The sequence below is a fragment of the Odocoileus virginianus genome, chromosome 29, assembly GCF_023699985.2.
Source record: "Odocoileus virginianus isolate 20LAN1187 ecotype Illinois chromosome 29, Ovbor_1.2, whole genome shotgun sequence".
Classification (NCBI taxonomy): Eukaryota; Metazoa; Chordata; class Mammalia; order Artiodactyla; family Cervidae; genus Odocoileus; species Odocoileus virginianus.
This window is the reverse complement of record NC_069702.1, coordinates 3,589,537-3,602,259: the sequence shown is the minus strand read 5'-3', so window position 1 is coordinate 3,602,259 and position 12,723 is coordinate 3,589,537. Positions and strand designations below refer to the sequence as shown.

Below are 12,723 nucleotides of genomic sequence, written 5' to 3'. Positions count from 1 at the left end.
AAGGGGCAGAGGGTGACAATTGAGTTTGGAACGCTGTCATTCCTAGCTAATAAAACGGAAAAGTGAGGCCCTGCAGCAGGATACGCTAACGGTCACGATCAGGACAGGAAGGCCGTTCTTCCCCACTTCCTGTCCAGGGTTCTTCCCACTGGGCCACACTGCCTTGTCAGAAATCTGAAAACCTGGAGGAGATGACTGGCAGGGAATGCGTGGGAGAGGAAGCCCGGCCATTCGGGGAGGGATGCCTCCGTGTCACTGCATTTGACGACTGTTGTTTTCACTGGTCAGGATTTTGCAGTTCCTCACATGAGCACCCTTTTTGTCCTTGGTAGAACGGATCCTGGGGAGAGTGTTCATCACCCTCGGTAGGATTTGGAGCTGGATCAGAGTAGATTTCCGAGGTCTGGAAGGTTTGGAGAAGAACCATCTGAGCAAAGGGCATTCTGTAAATATTTATTACACACTTAGATACAAAGATGAGAAGGCTTAAGCTTGGGACTCAATCCGGGCACCATGTTGCAGGGGAGACAAACCGGATGAAAGGATCTGTGAGAGCTGGATGAATGCAGTAAAGGAAAGGCAGTCACTTTTGATTGTGAATTTGAGTCAGGACTCTGTGGGCCTGGGAGAGGGGCATTTGTGTTGAGGCTTGAAGGATAAACAGGAAGGCTTTTAAGGGATACCTTCTACACTGCACTGAGGCTGTAGCTCTCTAGTAAAATCGCCTGGGGAAGGTTAAGGCCATCTCTGTCCCTAAATAATTGGATTGAATTGATCCGAGTGTCACCTGGGCATTGGTATTGCTGAAGGGCTCCCAGGTGATTTTACTGAGCAAACAAGAGAGATCACCACTGAAGGAGTGTGGGCCCTGGGATTAGTTCTGTCCGAACACCGTCAGCTTGGACTGGGGCCGCTGTGACCTGTGTCAGTGTCCCCCCACTGCTGTTTCCTCCCACTTCTACCTGTGCCTGTGAAGAAACTCTGCCACGGGGGAGTCTCTCCCTTTTGACAAGCTTTCCTTGACTCAAAAAGCCTGGACTGGGAATCAGGAAATCTGGCTTCTATCCCACTGAGGTGCTACATGAGTGTGCTGGGTCACATAAAGAGATAAAGACATTCGGCTTTAATACTTGCAAGACACTATGCTGAGGACTCAACGCATATCCAGGCTTTGATGTCTCCCATCTGTTGACGTTTTTAGATCAGGATTTGTAGGTCATAGAATCTATTTAGGACCAGAATTATTTTTCAAGAATGATATAGGGACTTCCCTGGCGGCCCAGTGGTTGAGACTTTGCCTTTCAATGCATGGGGTGTGGGTCCATCTCTGGTCAGGGAACTAATATCCCACATGCCTTGGGGCCAAAAGATTAAAAACATAAAATTGAAGCAATAATGAAACAAATCCAATGAAGACTTTTAAAATGGTCCACATTTTAAAAATTCTTTTAAAAGATGTAAAACAAAGAAAAGTGGGGTGCACTGCATAGAATTGGGGCCAGTATTGAAGTAAAATTTTGTTTCAGTTATAAATATATGCATTTACTGGGTCATAAAGACCCTGATGCTGGGAAAGACTGAAGGCAGGAGGAGAAGGGGATGACAGAGGATGAGATGGTTGCATGGCATCACCGACTCTATGCACATGAGTTTGAGTAAGCTCCAGGAGTTGGTGATGGACAGAGAAGCCTGGCATGCTGCAGTGCATGGGGTCACAAAGAGTCGGACACGACTGAGCGACTGAACTGAACTGAAAGTAAAATACATGTTATGTTGTGGGTTGAAAGTTAAAAACTGTAAGAGTGCTCACTGGTAGTACATATACCAAATTGGAAAGAATCAAAGAAAATTAGCATGGCCCCTGTAGAAACTCACAAAACATTCCATGTTTTTTAATGTTTTTTTTTATTTTTAACAACTAAAAGAGAAGAGTTTGAGAAACATGGGATCAGAGACTCTCTTTGGACCCCTTCCTTCTGCTCTATAACCCTTGACTACTCCAGCTTGCCATGAATTCACCTTTCTGTAACTTCCTTTTAGTTAGTACCGTGTATTTCTGGCATTATTTCATGTATTAGCTCAGTTGGTAAAGAATGTGCCTGCAATGCAGGAGACCCTAGTTTGATTCCTGGGTTGGGAAGATCTGCTGGAGAAGGGATAGTCTACCCACTCCAGTATTCTTGGGCTTCCCTTGTGGCTCAGCTGGTAAAGAATCTGCCTACAATGCAGAAGACCTGGGTTTGATCCCTGTGTTGGGAAGATCCCTTGTAGAAAGGAAAGGCTACCTACTCCAGTATTCTGGCCTAGAGAATTCCATGGACTGTATAGTCCAAGGGTCGCAAAGAGTCAGACATGACTGAGCGACTTTCATGCCACTTCATGTATTTCTGGCCTATCATTTATTTTCTCTAAGAGGGAGGCAGGACGGTGTGGTGGTTAAAAGCACCTTGTGAAGTTAGGCAAATCTATGTTTGAATTGAATTTCTTTGATGACCTGGAAAATACACCCAACCTCTCCCAGCCTTGGGTTTCTTATGTGGGTGATCACATCTAGGACACACAGTGTTTCTAAGATTAAATAAGATGCTGTAAGTTAAGCTAGCAGCATGAAAACCTTGTTCACAGAAAGCGCTTGGTGTAAGACAGAAATTATTATCTGACTTCTTGTCCCACAGACTTTAAGGCACAGCCTGCAATTTAGTGCCTGGGGTACACAAAGTCATAAATACCATATGCATAGAAAATCAAGAATTCCAGCCTTGAGCGCCTTGCAAGATGCAAAGCAGGCATTCTCTGTGGGCATAGCCCGAGAGCATCCAGGCCTCGGGAAGAGGGACAGGGCTTCTGTCCTCCACCACACGTCCCCTTCACTTTCCCTCTGACATGACCGGCTGACCCTGGGAAGGCAAGGCAGGAGGAAGGACGCAGATCTCGACTACAATTTTCTTCAACAATCAAAACAACCCATGACGTTTCAGTGCAATCCAAACCAAGACAGATGGAAACTCAAGATCAACTGTTTCACAAGCATCTACCTGAGAAGGTTTTGGACAGAAGCACAGGACAAAGAGACGAGAACGAGCCAGTGGCCGGAGCACTGAGAAAGCGAGTCTCCATCTCACACGTTACACCAGGAAAAAATGACCATCATCCAACAGTCAAAAACTAAGCAACTGACGAGTTCTTAATTGCCTCAGAAATACTCTGGGAATTGAAGCATTGTCTTGTAAATGATTCATTTCAGGAAATACCTACTAATCAATTACTAGGGCTTCTGTGTAACTGTTTCCCCACATTTATAGGCGGTGATCATGTGAGTTGGATCATTGACTTTAGAATGAGATAAGCAGAAGTACTGGTAACCTAACCTCCTTACTCCAAGTAGCTACAAAGAAATTAGCTGCCCTTAGTGAAAGCCAGCACTTTACAAAGAGTGAAAAAAACCCCATTCATCATGAGAGAGACTCACACCAACCGAGTCCCCTCCAAGGACTAAGTTGAGAAGATGTTGATGGAAAAGGGGATAATGATCCATAAATAGGCATATGGGAAAGGAGTGGGAAGGGGAGGGAAGCATCATGAGATTGGAGAGGGGGAAAAAATGGGCTTTAAAATGATAAAATGTTAAAATATTATAAGGATTACCTAAATAGTATAACAAAGACAGGACTGTTGAAAGTAGCACTCGATGCTGGCATTTTTTGGGGGGCCGGTGGGGGGATTTAGTTTGAAATTGTATAATGAAAAAGAAAAGAAAATGTATGTGAATAATGTAACCCCACCTAAAAATATGTTGCTAACACAATGGTTTTTCAGGAAAGAAAAGGCAAGGATGCCTGGAAATAGCTGCATCTAATCAGCCCCCATCCCAAGCAATCAACTGAAATCCAGGAAATTCCATATGTAACCAGAAGAATAGACATCCTGGAGCATTTTGCCACAGTTAAGATTAGCGGAAACAGACCCCCATCAGCACTGGTAACAAAGAAGAATTAAAGGTGAAGAAAATGCTGTGGGTCCCTGTGCCTCCTTTCTGGGAAGGTGGTGGCCGTGGGGGCAGAAGGATGGGAATTAGGACAGAGGCTGGCTGGGCCGACAGCCTATTGTTCTGAAACTGCCCCTTCAGTGGCAGCTCAGAGCAGTGTATTCCTCCAGGGAAAATAATTAAAACAACAGCAGCTAGAGCTCAACTTATCCTCCTAACTTATCCTAACAATCTCTAAACATGTTTGTTAACATAGCAATGGTTTATGATTAACAGTTTTGGAGTCTCAGTTAAGAAATCCTTCTGTACCCAAAGGTTATAAAGGTGTTCTCCTGTATTTTCTTCTAAAAGATTTAAAGTTTTCCATTTCACAGTGAATTCCTCTTTTTCTATGGAATTGAAAGACACAAAAAGCTCAAACCAAAAAGGAAAAAAATGACTAAATCTCACCTCACTAAAATTAATAACTTCTGCTTGCTGAAAATATCATAAAGAGAGTAAAAAGATAAACCACAAACTTGGAAGAAAATCCTGACACCTCATCTGACAAAGAACTAGGATGAAGAGTATATAGAGAATGGTTGCAACCTATTGAAATCGAAAAATACTTGATAAAGTAATTCACAAAAAGAAATATAGATGACTATTCAAGATATTAAAAGATTCTGTTTTTTTGTTTTTGTTTTTGGTTTCACCTTGAGGCTTGTGGGAGTCATTTCTCTGGCCAGGGTTGGGACCTGAGCCCTCAGCAGTAAAAATGCAGAATCCTAATCATTAAGCCTCAAGGGAATTCAGTAAAGATTCTTAACTTCCTTAGTAATCAGGGAAATGCAAATTAAAATCGTAATGAGATATCATTTTACATCCACTGTACATGTGTGCATGCTAAATCGTTCAGTTATGGCCGACTCTGTGTGATCCTATGGACTGTAGCCAGCCAGGCTCTTCTGTCTGTGGGAGTCTCCAGGCAAGAACACTGGAGTGGGTTGCCATTTCCTTCTCCAGGGGATCTTCCTGATCCAGGGATGGAACTTATGTCTCCTGCATTAGCAGGTGGGTTCTTTACCACTAGTGCCACCTGGGTTCATCCACAGGTGAGCAAAAAATGAATTAGTAATCCGAGAAATGCAAATTAAAATCATAATGAGATATCATTTTACATCCACTAGATTAACAAAAAGATGATAAAATCTTTTTTCACGTGTTGGTGAGGGTGTGGAAAAACTGAATCTTATTTACTACTGTTGAGCTATAAAATAGTACAATTTCTTAGGAAAACAACCTGACACTATCTAAAATAAGTAAAGATTGCATTTCTATGGCCTAAGTGTGGAAACTCTTGCGTGTATGTATAATACTATCAATAGAAAGGAGCACAATCTATATTATTCATAGCAAAAACACAAAGAAAGCCAAGCACCATTGTTTGGGGATACCTACCTTCTAGTCTACTATTTTTAAAAAGCAAGAGATGATAAACACAAAATTCAGATGACTGGTTATGTTTGCAGGACAGGCAGGAAGGTGGGGAAAATTGGGCACAAGGACACAGCCAGAGTCAATTATATCATTAATGTTAGGAATCCTCTGTTGGTCAGGGGCTTTATATATATTATACATATCCCATTGTAGGCAGAGAATATTACATAACAAGTTGCTTTCCATTTGTTAAGAAAAGAAATTGGTGAACAGAGAACAACAATCTCTAATGGCTCAGTGCCAAGGAAAGCAGACCACAAGAGGTCAAGAAGTGATGGATTGCTCTATGTCAGGGAGGGTCCACAAGATCTGTGTGCCTCTGGAGGTCCTCCCAGAACATGGGCAGCTGGCCTAGTGACCAGGACCTGCGCCCAGGGTTCCACCCTATTACTCAGGTTGGCACGTGGCCTGCGTGGGCAAGTGGTGATCAGTTATGCAAAAGGTGTGCCACTTAGCACATGGATGATGTGTGTGGCAAAATCTATTTTAGATGATTTTCCAGACAGAAAACTGAAGGCTGTTCTGAGGCAAGCCCTTTTGGTCTAATGTTGGAGATACCCTGCTGTACTGTCCACCTTGATTGCATGAATTTGATACTGAGACAAGGCCGATTTCTCAACAGCTGGCACTTTGAATTGTTATTTCAAAGACTCAGTACTGAAGCCTTGAAATTGTTGGGCTTTGCAACCCTAGCATTACTCGTATAGCTACAACCATTTTTCTGTTTTTTCTATCTTTAACATATTTTCATCTTACCTATTCACCCAAAAGGATTCTAAAGTTACTAGAGGGAAGTATGGTATGGAGCCCTGTTTTGTTCATCCTTGCTGCCAAAAACTTGGCAAAATAAGGGCTTGGCTAAAAAATAGGTTGTTATTTTGAAAAATTATAAACTCATAGGTCGTTGCAAAAAATAGTAGAGAGGTTCTATGTACCCTTCACTCAGGTTCCCACAATGATTACATCTTACATAACTCTGGAATAAGGTCAAAACTAGGAAACTGACATTGGTGCAATGTGTGTTCCAAGTCCATCCATGTTGCTGAAAATGGAAAAAAAAGATTTTTTTTATAGCTGAGTAGTATTTCATAAGCCTGTATATGTATCACATCTTCTTTATTTGCTTTAAACTTTCAGCTATTAGTTTTATTAATAAGTATGTTCAAAATATTTTGACTGAGAGCATTTTAATCACAAAATTAACATGTTACTACTAACCCAGTTAAAATCTTACTCAACAGAACCAATAGCAGCAATAACTGAACCCCTATAAAATTATATTTGGTACACACTTTTGAATTGTCTCAATATCTACAGCATCAGTTCCTGCTTCCAAGCTCAGGGATACTGGGAGTTCTTTTATAATATATTTGCCTACCAGTATCTTTGTGGGGTTGAACCACAGAGCTACAAAAATATGTTTTAGAAGAATTTTTGTGCAACTTTACTTTCAGTGAGACTTATACAGAGTCACATCTATTCTGTTTGAACAACATGTAGCGTGTCTGCAACGGTGTCAGATTTACAACTCATACAGATTCCCCACAATCCTGTATCTGTGTGGGAAGTGTGGAAAGACTAGAAGCTATGGCAGAGGTTGTCATGACAGATGAGATGGGCTGGCTTACTAGATAAATTCAGTCCTCTGAAATGACAATCTGAGTTGCCCATGAGTGTGTTTGCAACTGTAAGAGAGACTGTACCTTGGGTGTTTGTAACCAACAACTTCAACAGCTCTTGCAAGGTGTATCAAAGGCAACTTGTCATCAACAAATCTCACTTCCTATGAATTAACAGGGAGGGAGAGCTGTTCTTTTTCCTTTGTGTGGGCACAAAAATTCACCAAAATGAAACTTCGCTAACATAAGCTTTCCATCATAGGAGATTCCTCCAGTCATAGTGAGAACCCTTCTAATGTTCTTGAACCCTTACAATGTGTGGTTATATACACAAGGTCTTAATAATTTTATAGATTTGATATTTTCAGTTGGTCCCCAAATTATCCATCCAATTGCAGAATTTTGATATGCTGTGACATGAAGATAATAAAAAACAACTCTTTGTAAATTGCGTATCACTTCATGCATCTCTCCAAGGGTTACTCTGTACTCATAGTCAGTCTCTGCTTCCCCAATGTACTGTTTTGTGTTACATCAGCAAGAATTTCTGCGGATCTTGACAAATCTTTAGAGAATTCTTTGGCATAATATATCATCTGCTTTCTGGAGGTGTAGGTTGAAATGAGCACCCTTTTTTTCATTTTCTTTTTGGTGACCTTGAAGTTTGAATGTTCCAGAGAATGAGCTATTCCATTATTCTTATTTTCATATCAAATTCCAACATTAATCCAGAGACTAATGGTGCATATGACAATCCAGAGTTTCCAGAGGCCACTCTGAGTTCATTTTCCAAACATGTTACTTATGTTTCAGGAACATTCAGAGCAACTTATATAGTGGTTTGTGTATTTCTCAACCCGTTGTCTCTGAGTTATAATGACAACCCACTGGCCCATCTGATCAGGACCCTCTCAATGAAACCCCACCGCCACTACCATACCATGGGCATCAGCATGACTTAGACATCCACTGCTCCCATCTCTTCTCAATGTCTTTTAACTTCTGTTTTATTTTTTCAATCTCTTTTCCTCTCTGCTGAATATTGAGTAGTTCTTCAATTCTTTCTTCCAGTTCATTAATACTCTTTTCCATTGTATCTAATGGTGTACCCATCCACTTAGTTTTTCTAGTTTCATTTACTATGTGTGTTTCTTTTCACCCAGGAGTTTTATTTGGTTCTTTTGTAAGATTCATTTGCTCAAATTCTATAATTTCTGTTATCTTGTTATACTTCAAATATTATCATTTCTTTATTAAGAGAATCAATCTGCTTATTTTATATTTCTTAATTTATAATTCTAATATCATCTTTTCTTGTAGCTATAATCTTGTCATTTGTTATTGATCTTGTTCTTGTTACTTATTCCAATGACTTGTTTCCTCTTGCAGTTTTTTTTTTACTTTAAAAAATTTATTCCATTGTGTTTTTATAATTTTTATATTTCAGTTAGTTTGTAATTACCTGAGGAAACTATTTGAGGTCTTGATTTAAGAATATTTATCCAGGAACTTGTTATGAATCTTGAATCACTTTAAATTAAATTCTAAAGCTGAGTATTGTGGGACCACAATTCTAGTTTCTGGCTCTAAACCATCATGAAGACCACTTGTGAACAGCAATTTTCAAGACAGACTCTATCCAGTGGTGAGCTTGAGATAAGAAAATTTCTTTACTGTTTTCTTTTGTGGGTTAGGTTTTCTTCTTTTGGTTTACATTTGCATTAAAAATGTCAACTTCTGTGTCCTGAACTACTTAAGATGGATCTTTTTCTGTCTTCATCTGGTTCAATGTCTAGGCATTGTATCACCAACCGTGCTTGATGCCAATTAAAATTAAGACTCTAGGCCACCAGTGATAAGTTAATAATCACAGGGACCCATTGCTTCAGGATGGTTGATTACCTCTGAAGATTTGTGCTTTCTTGCATTTTTAACCTCTGATGATCTCCATCATTTTCCTGATAGCTCAGATAAGCATTTTAACATCTTTTATCCATGCATTTTTAGATGTTGTGAGCCAAGGAGATTCCTTGTGATATTTATTCTTTAATATTTTGGGAAGTAGAAATTTGAGCACTATTCTTAGGTACTCTAATTTACAAGGTTTCTGCTGTAAGGTAAGTTATATTGAGGAACTGATATAGTCCTCATCACTCTCCTACCCACGCCACCAGATAAAAATCCTTTAGACACATCAGACTCAAACACTTGAATTATTAGGGCCAAGTTGCCATTTTGCCCCAAAACAGCAAGACTGCTGCCCCGGTGCCACACTAGATAACTTCTTTCAGTAGAAGATAGACTGAGCATGAAGGAAGGAGGGACAGTGTCTGGGTTATGGATGGGCACCCAGCATGAATTACTTATTTTGAGTTTCACAATAACCTAATGAAATGAGTAGCATTGCTTTCATTTTATAAGAAAATTGAACCTCAACAACATTAAGCAATTCATCTGAAGGATACAGAAGGAGTGAAATGTTCTGAAAGATCACGCAGGCACATCTTCCTAGAACAGGCCTTCAGAAGACCTGAGGGTTAACCATTTACTTACTTATCCACTCATTTGTGGATTCGTTCAAGAAATCCTTCTTTCTTTTTACAAAAATTTTTATTGGGGTAAAGTTGATTTAAAGAAACTTTTCTTGAGAACTTGCCACGTGTATGACATTGTGCCAGACACTGACCTACAAAAATAAGACAAAGAGTTTACATTTTTCATTCTCATATAGGAAGGCTCAGAAATGACTAGATCATAAGTTATATGACTGGAGTTATGAGACCATTGGGAAGGGTGTCACCCTGGAGACTGGCTTATGTGTAGTTTGGGATGGAAAAGGGAAGATGGTTCCTGATCAAAATGGGTGGTGAAGTAGAGGTAGGAACTTCAACAAGTAAAGGAGCAGTCTTGTTTCAGGAGCTGACTTTTTTTCTTTTTCTAAAAAGAGGAACGTTAGAACTCAAAACAATTGTCTTTAAGAAGGATTTATTGTTTCTAGTTACCAGGTGCAAAGCTGTCTCAGGACAGGACTGGCTCACTTGCTGGAAGGATGTGGTCTTTTCTAAAACTGAAACATCACACAGGAAAAGACTTGTCTAGTACAACTGCTTATAATTGCATGTTCCTCTTGATCACATAAGTCCTTATATCAGGAGTTCTAATCCAATTTTCTTAGACTCCATCTCCCTACTGGCCAACAAAGTTTCCTTGCTAGGTCTTGCAAAATTAAGCTATAAGCTTTTCTTCCACCAAGAGTTTGAATCTAAGCACAGATGTCAGAATTAATCCCATTACCTTCAGGCACTCTTAACCCCCCTAGAAAAGTAAATTTGTCTTGCTGCCTTTTTTTTTTTTTTTATGATGAGGAATTCTCCTGTACTCAACAACTTTCTTCACATTGTTGGTTACACTTAATTGGGTTTATCTTTGTCTAAAACAACATGACGGACAGGCCTTTTGGCAAGTGTTCTGTGTTTATTTCTAGGGCTTAAAATGTGGGTCATAGACATGCTAAAGACTAACTATCCGCTGGGAATCTTTATCCCACTCTACCTGTTTATTCTAAAAACAAAACTGTCATCAATGACCCTGGAAAACAGAACCTGGAACTTTACGGATGTTGTGCCAGTTACATGATATTACAGCTAAACCGAGTATGCCCAGTGGTGTTAATTGGGGTCATCTTCCAACATACTTTTGAGGTCTGTGATTGCTACCTCTGTAATCGAAGTCTCTTAAATGCTGCCTACTTATCAGTAGTTCAAACTGACCCTTGGTCTTTTAGATAAGTCACTTAGCATCAGAGTTGGGCATTTAATTTGAAATTGGGGTCTTTCCTAACTAAACTTTTGTTGAGTGATGGCCCGTATATCTGTAATTCTTGGCAGTACACTTTGGACTGGACAGAAAGGTTTGTTGTTTCACATTCTGACTGGAGTATTTTGTAAATGTGTAACCTTGGGCAAGTTACTCAAACTCCATTAGAGTTTCTTTATCCACAAAATTGGTACAATAATGTTCATCTCAAATATATTTTGTGAGGAATAAGCGAAATAATGTATGTAAAAATTAAGCATAAGACATGACTTAGAGTAAGCACTCAATAAATAGAAATTGTTCTGATTTCCTTACTAATTAAGGGCATGATGTCCATAGTTTTGACAAGAATGGGTTGCCAATTACTGCCAAGAAGAGGAAGCTACAGATTTACACTCAAGATGGTAGGAAGAGCAAAACTGTACAAGTTGGTAAACAGATTTTATACACTCATCTCTGCCCAGGCTTTGGCAAATAATATTGCAAGAAATGTGAAACAAAGGGGAGGACTGCAGAAAGTGGAGTAGATTGAAATCATACAGCGGTTTTGCAGTCTGTTACCAAAGCCTGGGCCCATCATTCCTCATTATGTCTACTGCCTGCAGCTCCTCTTTGCTTCCCAGTCTAGGATTCCTGAGACCACTTTGCATGCTAGGCATTAGGTCTTAAAGCACCTAGGAGAGTTATGTTGGGTGTGGTGGTGAAGGAGATGTGCTGAAGTGACTAAAAGAAGAGTCCAGCTACATTAGCGTGCCAGGGGCTTTGCTGGGAGCCTAGGAAACCATGGCCATGCCCATCTCTGTCCTCAGTTTGTGTACCACAGGCCAGTGGGTGAGAAAAGCAAGGCAATGCCACAGTGGAGCAGTGAGCACCATGCTGGTTTCAGCATAGGCTTCTAGAAGCCACAGCTAGCCCTCCTGGACATCAGAGGTGGGGATGCCAATGCTGAGAAATAAAGGTGTAAATAAGTAAGTAAGTAAGTAAGTAAAGTCGCTCAGTCGTGTCCGACTCTTTGTGACCCCATGGACTGTAGCCTACCAGGCTCCTCTGTCCATGGGATTTTCCAGGCCAGAGTACTGGAGGGAGTGAGCCAAAAGACAGACGTGTGTGCACATGTGTGGACCTGCCTCTGTACGCTTACGCTTAGTGGGATGTGGGGTAGGGCAGGAACGTTCAAAGGAGATGAGAGATGGAGCGTTTGGAAGGTGCTCCTGGTATGAAGATACAACTCGTGTGGCACTTGGAGGTGCAGGCATACGAGAGGAACTGTTTGCCTAACTGCTGTTGGTGCCTCTCCATGTCTGGTATGGGACTCGGTCAGCTAGGAGAGATTCCTAAGGCATGTGGAGGGTCCTCTGCTCTGAGGATGCTGCTGTGAGAGACAAATCCCTTCTTCCCAGCTTCTCTTTGATCTTCCTTGTTTCCTTCTCCCAGTCTTCTCCATCTCCTCCCAAAGTGTTTCTACTGAAATCCTAGGCTTTGTCTTGGAGTTCTGCGGCTTGTGGAGCTTTCAGGGAGCAGATTCTCAGGGGTGAGGTCAGGAATGGAACCACCACCTTCCCGTCAAACTGCACCCGTGCATCGGGCAGGGATACTTGCTGTCTGAGTTTGCTGTCGTGTCCAGCCCATTTTGGCCCTCTTCCTAATCCCTGGGACCTCTTTGCTGGCTTCCCTCTAGGAGAAGCTTGTTCTTTCAGCTCCTAGTTTGGAAAAGGAAGCATAGGCCTTTCTTCCTGCATCCCAGTTCTGTCTCAACTCCTGACGGAAACTGTTTTACATTCCCCTGAACCCTGATTAGGAAAAGTATTCATTACCCACTATTCA

At 40.9% G+C, this 12,723-nt stretch overlaps 2 pseudogenes; one reads left to right on the top strand and one right to left on the bottom strand.

Moving 5' to 3' along the window:
- Window positions 1-1,802: 1,802 nt before the first annotated feature.
- LOC139032097 (U6 spliceosomal RNA) lies at window positions 1,803-1,893 on the top strand (annotated as a pseudogene).
- Window positions 1,894-6,694: 4,801 nt separating this feature from the next.
- LOC110148473 (mitochondrial-processing peptidase subunit beta pseudogene) lies at window positions 6,695-12,155 on the bottom strand (annotated as a pseudogene).
- Between the last annotated feature and the right edge of the window lie 568 nt (window positions 12,156-12,723).